The following is a 12995-nucleotide window of genomic DNA, read 5'->3' as shown; positions in this document are numbered from 1 at the left end:
GGGGCGGGGCTGCCCGGGGGCGGGGCTCCCTGGGGGCGGGGCTGCCCGGGGGCGGGGCTGCCCGGGGGCGGGGCTGCCCGGGGGCGGGGCTGCCCGGGGGCGGGGCTCCCTGGGGGCGGGGCTCCCTGGGGGCGGGGCTCCCTGGGGGCGGGGCGGCCCTTCCCCGTCCCGCGGCTCCGGGGCTCCCGGCTCCTCCGCAGCCCCCACCCCCGCTCTGCAGGAGGGCGAAGGGGACGCGCGCCCTGCAGCTCGGCGCTCCCGTGACCTCTCCCAGTCGCTGTCGCTGCTGTCCCTGAAACCAGCAGGAGAAGCCCGTGCAGCGATCACGTGCCCCAGCTCAGCCATGGGAAAAGAGGCTTAAACAGGCGGAGCCAGTGCCCGAGGCCACGCAGCAAGCGTGGAGCAGCCCCGGCTTGAGATCCAGGCTGCCTGGCCCCCAAGCCCGGGCCTGTCTGCAAAACCCACCCGAGCCCTCCAGGGCACGCCGCCCTGAGCCACTCCCAGGGGACGGGGGCGGCCTCTTCGGGAACACCTGCGCTGCCTGGGGCCCTCTGACACCCCGCAGGGTGAGTCAGGCTGCAAAAACAGCTTCCGGAACGGCTGGGAGAGCAAGACAGCGAGCACCCGGGGGAGGGGGATTCGAACTCTGGCCACGGAGCCACGACCCCCTTGCCCACACTCCGCCCGCAGCAGCCTGGAGTCCCCTATCTATAGACCAGCAGGGCTAAGGAGAGACGCGCACACACAGGGCCGGGAAAATAAAACGCTCCCGGGATGCAACAGGTCCCCAAAGTCCCCTTTAAACGAGGGCAGCTCAGCGACACCACCCGCCTTGGACAGATCCCAGACCTCCTGTTCCTCAGGTCCCACCTGCTGGCCTGAAGCTGGTTTCCCTCCAAAGGGCCCTCGGTCACATTGTCACGCAGGACAGCAGCCAAGCTCTCCCCCGGCTCAGGGGTGACACGCCATGGGTGTGTCTTGGACCAGGGTCTTGGTCCTGGATGGGCATCAGAATCACCCATGAACACGTGCAAAATATAAGATTCCAGGGCTTCACGCCAGACCTGGAGAAGTGACCCTCCAGTGGTGGCGCTTGGGAACCGGTGGCATGTTGCGTTTTGCAAAGACGGCCACCTCCATAGATCCCTCCCACACGCAAGACCCTAAAGGATTCCAGCCCATAGCTTTTGGGCCACCCAAGCTGATGTCGCGTGGAACAGAAATAAGCCGTCTCCACCAAACCCTCCCCAAATTGCAGGTGTATGAGCAAAGTAAATTGTCGTCCTCTCAAGCCACTAAGTTTTGGGGTCATTTTTTTTTTTTAATCACTACCGAAAGGTTCCATTGCACGACCAAAATATGGAACCACTCCCCTGAGAGAGATGGTGTCCAGGTCAAGACCGGGGCACAGTGGGATGGAGTGAGGGCAAAGGCGTGTCACCTGGTATTCAGATGTGAGTGGCCTGTGGGGTCCCCAACCCCACCCTGGCAACGATGGCGTCAGGGCTGGCAAGACGGGAAGCAAAGAAAAGAGAGGCTTCTGTTTCAGTTTTCTCTTGCTGGGGAATAAACCATCCCAGAACTCAGTGGCATAAAACAGGACAGTTGGGTATTTCTAAAACGCCATGTTGGCCGGAGCGCAGTGGCGCACGCCTGTCACCCCAGCACTCGGGGAGGCCGAGGCGGGAGGATCACTCGAGGTCAGGAGTTCGAGACCAGCCTGAGCAAGAGCGAGACCCCCGTCTCTACTAAAAATAGAAAGAAATGAGCTGCACAACTAAAAATATAGAAAAAATGAGCCGGGCATGGTGGCGCATGCCTGTGGTCCCAGCTACTCCTACAATCCCAGCTACTCCTCTAGTCCCAGCTACTCCTGCAGTCCCAGCTACTCCTCTAGTCCCAGCTACTCGGGAGGCTGAGGCAGGAGGATCGCTTGAGCCCAGGAGTCTGAGGTTGCTGTGAGCGAGGCTGATGCCACGGCACTCTAGCCTGGGCGACAGAGCCAGACTCTGTCTCAAAAAAAAAAAAAAATTTTTGTTATGATTATGGCTCTACAACGCCACAAATATACTAAAAACCATTGATTTACACACCTCGCATGCGTGAACTTTGTGGTATATAAATGATAAATAAAATGCATTCTCAGCGCAAAAGAAAAGGAAAAAACAAATGAAAACACCTTATCCAAAAGGAAAACACAGCCATGTCGCCCTCCCCAGAAATAACCGCCGAATGCATTTGTGAATTTGTGCAACTTCCAGGCACTCGCATGCATTTGACGGTGCAGAAAATCTTTAGTGGTGTTTTGTGTGCCCGTGTTGTTCTTGTTCCGTGAGCCTTAACGTTGCACGTGAGGAGCTGCAGCTTGCTGTGTTCTCTTGCCCGGGCCGGGTGATTCGTCCCGGCTGATACCCTGCCAGACACCAGGCTGTCGCCAGCGGCCCACCCTCCTAAACAACGATGCAGTGACCATCCCTGTGTGCATGTGTTTTTTTCCAAGGTCAAAGCCAAGAAATAGAAATGCTGTAAAACTTTTTGTGCAACTGCCATTACTTTGTAAAAAAAAAACAAACCAAAAAAAAAAAAAAAAAAGCGAATCCAAAATGGTTCGAGAGGAACATCTCTTCCCAGCAGACAGTTTTCAAGAATGAGTAGGGGCCGGGCGCGGTGGCTCACGCCTGTAATCCTAGCACTCTGGGAGGCCGAGGCGGGTGGATCGCTCGAGGTCAGGAGTTCGAGACCAGCCTGAGCAAGAGTGAGACCCCGTCTCTGCTAAAAATAGAAAGAAATTATATGGACAATTAAAATATATACATACAAAAAAAAATTAGCCGGGCGTGGTGGCGCATGCCTGTCGTCCCAGCTACTCGGGAGGCTGAGGCAGGAGGATGGCTTGAGCCCCGGAGTTTGAGGCCAGCCTGGGCAACATAGCAAGACCCCATCTCTACAAAAAAGAAAAAAAGAAAAATGATCCGGGCACGGTGGTGCATGCCTGCAGTCCCAGCTACTCGGGAGGCTGAGACAGGAGGATCGCTTGAGCCCAGGAGTTTGAGGTTGCTGTGAGCGAGGCTGAAGCCACGGCACTCACTCTAGCCCGGGCAACAGAGTGAGACTCTGTCTCAAAAAAAAAAAAAAAAAGAATGAGTAGGAAGAAGCCCCAGGTCATTCATTCAAAGTGCCCCCCCCCAAAAAAAAAAGGAAGAAAAAAAATGAAAAAAATGAAAAAAAGAAAAAAAAAATGAAAAAAAAGAAAAAAAATGAAAAAAAAGAAAAAAATGAAAAAAAGAAAAAAAATGAAAAAAAAGAAAAAATGAAAAAAAGAAAAAAAAGAAAAAAAGAAAAAAAATGAAAAAAGAAAAAAATGAAAAAAAGAAAAGAAAAAAAAGAAAAAAAATGAAAAAAAGAAAGAAAAAATGAAAAAAATAAAAAAAGAAAGAAAAGAAAGAAAAAAAAATGAAAAAAAAAAAAAGAATGAGCAGGAATTTGCCAAATGGGCAAGCAAAGCGCTGATTCTGGGATACCGTGGTCGCCCGGGAGACAGAACGTCAAATGTCATCGCTTTTCAAATGCACGATTTGACATTTAAACTCATACCCGGGGCAAGAGTCAGCCCCTCTTACAGACGGAGGGGGGACAGAGAGAGCCGGGGGACCGCCACTTTCCCGGGAGTCCTACCCCCGCCCCCCAGCAGAGAGGGGGAGGGGCGGGCGGGCGGTTGGAGAGCAAAGGGCCCAGGTCACCAGCCCTCACTTGTCCCTTCCCTCTCCAAGCCTCTGCTCCGGAGCATTTTGCACGGTGCCCGGTGGTGCAAGAAGTGGATTTGGGGACCCAGGAGCTGCAATGAACAGGGAGAAGGTGGCTTTTTGGCACCCACGGGTGGTGCAACCCTGGAGAGGTTTTCTGGGGGGGCGGCCCGGGGCATGGAGAATGAGGTCGCGGTGGTGGCCACCGGCCTGGACCAGTACCTGCAGGAGGTCTTCCACCAGGGGGACTGTCGCGGCGCCGGCCGCCTGCCCCGCGGCGACTTCCGTGCGCTCTGCGCGCCACCGCCGCCACCACCGCCACCTCCACCGGGGAGGACGGGGATGCGCCCCCCGGAGATGCATCCCCCGGGATCCCCACCGATGGCGACTCGGATGCGGAGGAGGAGGAGGAGGAGGAGGAGGAGGAGGCGCGCCTGGCGCTGCAGGTGGCCGGGGACGGGGACACGAGGGTCGCCAGGACCCGTGGGGTCCGGGGGCGGGGAGGGGGGGGCTCAACACCCGGGTCTGGGCAGAGGAAGAGGAAAGGGGACCTACGCCATCCCTTTACCCCATCCCACCCCACTTGGGCCCACTTGCATCCTGTCCCCACCCTACCGCATTCTTGTCACCCATGACCCCCGCCCCCACCCCAAAACCCGAGCGACACACAAACATCCCACACTTTTCTGCCCCGGGGTCCCCCCTGTTTGTCTCCCCCCTTCCAACCCAGGAATCCAGCCTGTCTGGGCAGTGTCACCTCTCCAGCTACCCAGCAAGCACGTGTCGCCTCCCCTTCCTGCCGGGCTTCTGGAAGGTTTAAGAGAGAGAGAGGCACGAAGAAAGCCCAGTCCCCACCTTTTTAAGACGCTCCCTGCCTAGAGGGGTAGACGACAGGTCCTTTAGTCATTCAGCAAGCGTTAATACTTACGGAGCTCCCTGGCGGCCAAGGCTAGAGCCCAAGTGACAAGTAGACACGGTGGCTAAACTGTGGATCAGGCGGTGACCCGCCACCAAGTGCTTGCGGGGGAGGGGACCCAGACCCTCTCTGGGCCATTGAGAAGGAACCACTGGGTGAGGACCGGGCCCAGCCTTGGCATCGCCAATGGGCACACAGTTTAGCACCGCGTCCAGTGTGTGCCAGCCACGGTGACAGGGACCAGGGGTCAGAGGTGGAAAGAGACAGAAGCCGCTACCCCAAGTGGACGCGACCGCAGGCCGGAAGGGAGCTGACACCGTATCAGCCGCCCGGGTCTTGGCGCAGTCACCTGGGAAAGTGTGATTCTCATTGGCCATGCGTGGGAAAGGGGACAGCAGGTGACAAGGGACACCGGCTAAGCGAGGGGTGGCGGTGGAAAGTCCAGACAGAATTAGGGAGCAGCCACGGAGGAGGTTTGGACGCGCCAGTCTGAGGGGCTCCGATTGTTCCCGGGGTGCCGTGTCTGCGACGCAGGAGGAAGGCACAGAGGAGTCGCCAAGTGCCAGGTTCAGCGGGACCGTGCAGTGATCAGAATGTGGCGCGGAGACATCAGAAGGTCCCGCGTGCGTGAAAAAGCGGGGAGAGAGAGAAGTAGCGCGCTCCTGTCTGCTTGGGGACAGAGGGACCTGGGCCTTAAGGCAGCTCCGGGGGACACGCACCTGCCCCGCGCGCTTTGCTGGCGCGCGTCTGGGTGCGCGTGTGGCACAGGGCGCTCACCTCCCGTCCCTGTCCCCCGCAGGTCGCCCCTGTCCCCCGCAGGTCGCCCCTGTCCCCCGCAGGTCGCCCCTGTCCCCCGCAGGTCGCCCTCTGGAAGAGCCAGGCGGGCGCGGGGGACCCTGGCGACGCGCGGAGGCGGCCAGGCGACCTGCGACCCTGCAGGTGAGCGCGCGTCCTCGGGTGTGCGGTCCCCCTGCCACGCCCGTGTGCCCACGTTTGTCCACGCGCGCATTCACGCGTTGTTCCATTTGCTTGTCGCTTCCCCGTTTCTGAAGTCGTTCATCCACTGCGCTGCTGGCTCCCGGCGCATCCAAACCCAAAGTCACCAACAAAGTCCCTCCCGCTGTTCCTCCGTAGACCGCAGCTAAATGTTGTCATTCTGTGTCCTTGAATCGGATCAGAATGATAAGAGCTCACGGTCACCAAAAAACGCCCGTGCCAGGCTCTGCCCTGAGCGCCTTAAGTGACCTAAACAGTGGAATCCTCACAACGGCCCTGTGTGCGGCAGGGACCGTGATGTCCCCATTCTGCAGAGGAGGGGACAAGGGTATGATGACGCCATGCGCTTGCTGGATCAAGGCAGGAGGGAGCTGGCGCATTCCAGAAACTAAAAGGACCCAGAGGCCCCGCGCAGTGGCTCAGGGCTGTCATCCTAGCACACTGGGGAGACCAGCCTGGGCAACATAGCAAGACCCCGTCTCTAAATAAAATACAAAAAAAAAATCAGGCCGGGCGCGGTGGCTCACGCCTGTCATCGTAGCACTCTGGGGAGATCAGCCTGGGCAACATAGCAAGACCCCGTCTCTAAATAAAATACAAAAAAAATCAGGCAGGGCGCGGTGGCTCACGCCTGTAATTGTAGCACTCTGGGGAGACCAGCCTGGGCAACATAGCAAGACCCCGTTCTCTAAATAAAATACAAAAAAAAATCAGGCCGGGCGCGGTCGCTCACGCCTGTCATCCCAGCACTCTGGGAGGCCGAGGCGGGAGGATCGCTCGAGGTCAAGAGTTCGAGACCAGCCTGAGCAAGAGCAAGACTCCATCTCTACTAAAAATAGAAAGAAATTAGCTGGACAACTAAAAATATGTATATAGAAAAATGAGCCAGGTGTGGTGGCGCATGCCTGTAGTCCCAGCAACTCGGGAGGCTGAGATAGGAGGATGTCTTGAGCCCGGGAGTTTGAGGCCAGCCTGGACAACATAGCAAGACCCCATCTCTACAAAAAAGAAAAAAAGAAAAATGAGCCGGGCGTGGTGGTGCATGCCTGACGTCCCAGCTCCTCGGGAGGCTGAGGCAGGAGGATCGCTTGAGCCCAGGAGTCTGAGGCTGCTGTGAGCGAGGCTGACGCCACGGCACTCTAGCCCAGGCGACAGAACCAGACTCTGACTCAAAAAAAATAAAAGGAGCCAGAGTGGTTGGAGGGGCGAAGCTGGCAGCCAGTGAAGGCCAGCAAGTGGGACAAGAAAGTTTTAAGCAAGGAGGTGACAAAAGATTTGCACGTCAATTACAAATCACCCAGGCTACCGTGGTGACAAAGAGACAGGAGGAGGCGGGACAGAGCGGGAGACAGTGGGGAGCCCCATGAGGCTAGGGAACAGGCAGCCAGAAAGAGGGGCTCTGAACCCAGCTTCTCAGAGCAGGAGACTTGGTCTTGACTTTGGATGTGGCCACAGCTGGGAGAGGAGGGGGCACAGCAAGGCTGGCTGGAGCCAGGCCCCCCCACAGAGGCAGACCGTGGGCCAGCCTCCCCCGCGGCTCCAAACGTTTTGATTGTCGCTTCCTGTTTGCATACTTGATCCTCTAAAGAGCTGGGCTGCTTGGCTCGAGGCCCAGGTGTCCAACCTTGGAATTCTCTCTAGGAGGAGAAATAAACGATCTCTTCTTCGCGGTGCCCTAAAAAATCACAATTAGACCTTTACGGCAGGACCCTAAGAGCAACTACAAGCATCGCGCCCGCCGTGTACAGTGGAAAAAGCGAATTCGCATCCATCGCACCGTTTAAGCCTCGTAAGATTGTACAAGGGTGAGAGATTTTGTCCCCCTTTTGCAGATTGTGGGAAGGGAGTTTCTAAGAAGTAATGTCCTACGCGAGGCCACACGGCCAGAAAGTAGAAAAGCGAGGTCTGCCTGTGACCCACAGCCTGTGTTTATTCTTTCTTTCTTTCTGCTTTACATTTTTTTTTTTTGGTTGTTGTTGCTGCTTCATGGTTATAACATGGCTGCTGAAGCTCCTGCCTTTGCATCTGCTATCCAGACAGAAGAAGGGAGGGCAATATTGCGGTGTGGACGGTTTTCTTTTCCCGGGGCGGCTTTGCCTTTGCGTTCTCCGCCGCCACCGCAACTTGTACCTACATCTTACTGGCCGAAAGCGTGTCACCTGACTCCTCCCTCCACCTGCGGGGACAGTCCGGTCCCGAGTAGTCCCAGACAAATCCGGAGTTCTGCCAGTGGGGAACGAGAAGGAAACTGAGGACCAGAGAGGGAGAGACACCATACAAAGGTCACACAGCGATGAGGTGAATGGCAACGGGAGATACTCGTTTATTTTTTTCAAAAGCGTTTTCTTAGCACCTCCCAGGGACGAAGCCATGTGCTGCACGCCTTGGGGACACAGGAACAGCATAGACATGGCCACCGTCGTCCCCGAGACACAGAGACTCAGCTCTTGTCTTCCAACCCCACAACACGGTCCACGCCAACAACACGATTTTGTGCACGGTAGACTTTACCGATGATTGCAGAGGGGAGGGGTTACGTTGCAATAATGCAAACAGCTTCCCGTGGAACAGTTGAGGTCACCATTCGTGACATGTCACTTAACCCCTGCCCAGCGAAGGTGCTTTGGTGGCACTGAACCACTGCCCACCTCTCTCTCCTGTCTCCTCTTTCTTTTCTTCCTTCCCATCAGCCGGGTCTCTTAGGTGAGGGCCAAGAACGCCTAACTCGGCCGGGCGCGGGGGCTCACGCCTGTCATCCCGGCACTCTGGGAGGCCGAGGCGGGAGGATCGCTCGAGGTCAGGAGTTCGAGACCAGCCTGAGCAAGAGCGAGACCCCGTCTCTACTAAAAATAGAAACAAATTAGCCAAACAACTAAAAATACAAAAAATGAGCCGGGCGTGGTGGCGCATGCCTGTGGTCCCAGCTACTCGGGAGGCTGAAGCAGGAGGATCGCTCGAGCCCGGGAGTTGGAGGCCAGCCTGGGCAACATAGCAAGACCCCATCTCTACAAAAAAGAAAAATGAGCCGGGCGTGGTGGCACATGCCTGTCTTCCCAGATACTCGGGAGGCTGAGGCAGGAGGATCACTGGAGCCCAGGAGTCTGAGGTTGCTGTGAGCGAGGCTGACGCCACGACACTCCAGCCCGGGCGACAGAGCTGGGGCTGAAGGACAGCAGACTGACCCTGCCGTCCCCGCCCACTCTGTCCCTCCAGAGGGCAGGTCCTGTCCCCCTGCCACCCTGGACACCCTGCACCAAGTCCTGGCTGGCTGTGAGCTCTCGCAGGGCCATCCCCCGGCTCCCGCTTCTGCAGCTCCTGCTGTCACTGGCCTCGTGCTCATCTCCTGCTGAGGTCGCCGGGGGGCGGGGGGGGGGTGTCCCAGCCTGTGGGCGCCCCGGGCAGCCCGAGCCCCGCCGGACCACCGTCACATCCTCGGGACTCTGGAGGTGGTCTTGGCTCCTTCCAAGACTGAGCCAGAGCCCAGAACCTCCCGCTGCAGAGTGTGGCAGCCACCCCTTCCCTCGGTCCCTCCCATGTCCCCTCACAGCCCTGCGTTCCTGTTCCCTGGGTCCGCATGAAAACCCTGAAGCTGCTGGATCAAGCCGAACCTGATGCTGTCTCTCTCCCCTGCCCACTTTCCCAGCCGATCCAGCCCGGCAGCTCTTCTTCCCTGGGGTCCCAGCATGGCCTTCCCTCCCAGCGTGGTCCCCTTCCTGTCACCGGCATGGCTGCCAGCGAGCGGACTGACCCCAACCCTGGGACACCTCCTCCACTGGGACACTCTCCACACCCCAGGAAGAGTTGGAGACCGGGAGAGCCCAGGGGATGCCACGGAGGGAGCAGTCACCGTGGGCTTTCGGGAAGAGGGGGGTGGACACTGGCTTTAAACTAGCTGTAGAAGAGAGGTAGGATTTGGGTGACCCAGGTGACGCAGACCCGCACGCGCCCTGCTCAGTAAGGGACTCAGCTGTCCTGTATTCCCATGTGGTGGTCACGTGATCCTCCACGTGTTAAAACTCAGCGTGGACGAGTATAAGAGTTTAAAAACGCTTTACAGAGCTTTTAAGGGATGGGGGAAAAAAAAACGAGAAAAAAAGAAAAAAAAATGAGAAAAAAAAAACGAGAGAAAAAAAAACGCCAGGGGGACCCTGTCACAGGGTCTACGATGTTGTCACACTCTGTCACTAGGTGGCGTGGAGGAATGAATGGGAAAGGTTCCAAGTCCCCTCCAAGCACCAGGGCGAGGAGACTGAGTTTAACTCTTTCTAGAATGTTCCGTCCTTGGGCTTTTGCCCTATATTCCCACCCCCTGTGCGATTATCTGCCTAGAATTTTTGTTAGAATCAGCTGCCTTTTTAAACGTCCATTAACGTATTTTAAGAAAGAAGGTTTCCACTCGCTCAACTCGGGACGACCTGGGGAGGCGGGTTCTTTGATCGTCCCCATTTCAAGGTGGGGAAACTGAGGCAGAGACGGGCTGAGACGGTTGCCCGCGGTCGCTGAGCTGACACGTAGCCAAAAGCGGGTCTGGAAGCCAGGCCTGGCTGAACAGCGTGATTTGTCGCGATCTACACAGGACACAGCGGTCAGGTGTCTGGTCCAAGGGGTCCCAACAGCTCTAGGCTGGTTCCCCCCGTGGGTGCCGAGGGTCTCCCGGGAACCTCCGGGCTCGTGGGCAAGACGGACAGGCAAACAAGCACCGCTCATTCAGCTGGGAGAGTGCATCCGGGAGGGCTTCCTGGAAGAGGCCACAGGCAGAATTTCAGGGCGGGCTCCAGAAGGAGGGGACCGCAGAGGCCACGGCACAGGGACAGGAATCAGCACGTGGGGTGGCAGGTCAGGGGCGAGGACGACCTACCATGAAGCTCCAGGTCGGGAACAGGCGGCAGGTGAGGCTGGGAACGGTGGCAGAGGATGGCAATAGGGAGCCATGGAAGGTTTAAGACAGCGGCTTAAACAAAGTCCAGGTGAGCAAGCCAGAGGTGGCATGTCAGTCCCCAAATCCTCAGGGACCTGGGAGCCTCCCATATTTTTGCTTTGTCCCCCAAGGCTGCTCCCCTGGGACCCTCCAGCCCCCTGCACCCAGCGGGAAGGCGGGAAAGAGGAAGGAACGCCAGGGCCCCGCCCCCTTAGGGGCGGGGCCACGAAGCCACGCCCACCACTTCTTCCGCTTTCCCCATTGGGCTATTCTTAATCATATGACTGCAGTTATCGCAAAGGAGGCTGGGAAATGTAGTCTTCATGTAGCCGGCCATGTCTCCAGCCAAGATCCGGGCGGTGGGGAAGAAGGGGAGGGGGATTCTCGGGGCGCAGCCACGTTCTCTGCAGCAGCGCAGCAGGGGGCGACCCAAGTGTCCATCCAGGGTTTCTCAGAAGGATGACACAAGTCCTGGTGACGGGCGGTGGGGACAGTCTCACCATAATATGAATGTCACCCGATGAAAGGCGGCATCAGGTACGGGTTGATCCAGCAGCTTTAGAGCTTTCGCTTAAAAATGGTGGCTATGGTCGATGTCATGTTCTGGTTTAGCCACATTTTTAGAGAAGCTCTGGGGTTCGGGGTGACGAAGGAAAATTGTTCAGAAGCAGCAACAAGGGGGAGAGAGGCAGCTTCTGATCTAGAAGCAGTGGACAGGGACCTTAGGGGACACGTGGGGGGCGGCGTGAGAGAGGAGGAAAGGAGGCCAGCTGACGGGGACAGGGAGCAGGCAGGGCCTGGGGACACAGAGGAGCGGTGCTGGCGGGGACACGCAGAAGGAGCCACTGAATTTGGTGGCTGGAGGGATGAGGGAGTGAGGCTCTGGCCCCAGTGTCACCCAGGTTCCCAGTGGGGTGACCAGGTGGAGAAAATCAGATTAAAAGGCTGCAGGCGAGGACGCCATGCCTGCAGGGAGGAGCGATAACGGGGAGGGGTGGGGGCTGGGGTGTCCCCAACACACACACACACATACATGTGATGTCACCAACGTAAAAGGGGCCACAGGCGTGTTTACAGATGGAAAGGAAGGGGTCAGAGCGCCGGGGACTGTCCCAGCAAGGAGCCTGAAGGCGCAGGAGTGGGTAATGCCTCAGTTTCCCCACGGGGAGAAGGGTATAGTGAACCAGGACATCCAATTTGAGCAGCTGCTGCCAAGAGAAGCCACCTCCTCCCTCCTGTCCCCAACACCCACCGGACGCAAAGCCCCAGAGTGACCGCAGGACCCAGATAAGGAGAAGGATGTGTCTCCTACCCGCCGCGAGTCCTTAAATAAAAGCTGCCGCATCCACACAGTGGACCCTGAGCCTCTGAGAATGAGAGTGACAGATGTGGGCATATGCTGGCCAGGAAGGTTCTAGAAGAGTGTGGGACCCGCCCCCACCCCCGCCATGATCCTATGTGGGTAAGAAAAAAATACACATGGGAGGAAAAAAAAAAAAAAAGCAGTCTTGCTTGATGTTGGGGGCGGAGGAACATTTTTCTTTTCTTCCTGCTCATCCGAACGTTCGAATTTTTCCACAATGAAAATGCAGAAGGTTCGAGAAACGGCCCCTTTTACTGTAGTCCCAGCTTCTCGGGAGGCTGAGGCAGGAGGATGGCTTGAGCCCTGGAGTTTGAGGCCAGCCTGGACAACATAGCAAGACCCCATCTCTATAAAAAAGAAAAAAAGAAAAATGAGCTGGGCGTGGTGGCGCCTGCCTGTCGTCCCAGCTACTCGGGAGGCTGAGGCAGGAGGATGGCTTGAGCCCAGGAGGTTGAGGCTGCTGTGAGCGAGGCTGACGCCACGGCACTCTAGCCCAGGCGACAGAGCGAGGCGGCCGATTGCACCCATTTTACAGATGAGGAAAACTGAGACTCGGAGGAAACCAGCAGAGCCACGCATGTCAGGGGTCTCCTCCTCCCAGAAGCCTTCCCCACCTCCTGGGAACAGGTCAGGGGACACCTCAGTTTTCTGCAGACCCTAAACTGAAGCCTTCTGGGCACCAGCGGGACAGGGTGGGGGCCCCTTCCACGTGCTGGGGTTGGCCTGCGGTTTTGTCCCCAAGGCCCGGGGACATCGGTCACCTCCTGCCTCTGGAGGTAGCAGCTGGCCCTGGGGGATAAGCCGGGCTATTTCGATCACTTCCTTCCGCCCCTTCCAGCGGCAGCTGCCTCCGCGAAGTCACCACCGCGGCCACCGCCAGGACGCTTCGGGCCACAGAACGGGGTGTCCCGCCCGAAGCCCTCGCAGGTAAGTGGCCCTCCTTGTGACCCAGGTGGCCCCTGCCAGGGAGAGAGAAGAGGGTGGCTTCTGTCCGCTGCGGAAGCCGGGGTTGGCCAGGGGCCGTTGATTCGCAACGCGAGTCTGGTCTCGGACTCAGAT

This window comes from Eulemur rufifrons, chromosome 22 (assembly GCF_041146395.1).
Source record: "Eulemur rufifrons isolate Redbay chromosome 22, OSU_ERuf_1, whole genome shotgun sequence".
Taxonomy (NCBI): domain Eukaryota; kingdom Metazoa; phylum Chordata; class Mammalia; order Primates; family Lemuridae; genus Eulemur; species Eulemur rufifrons.
The sequence above is the reverse complement of the archived record's forward strand: the minus strand, read 5'-3'. Positions refer to the sequence as shown.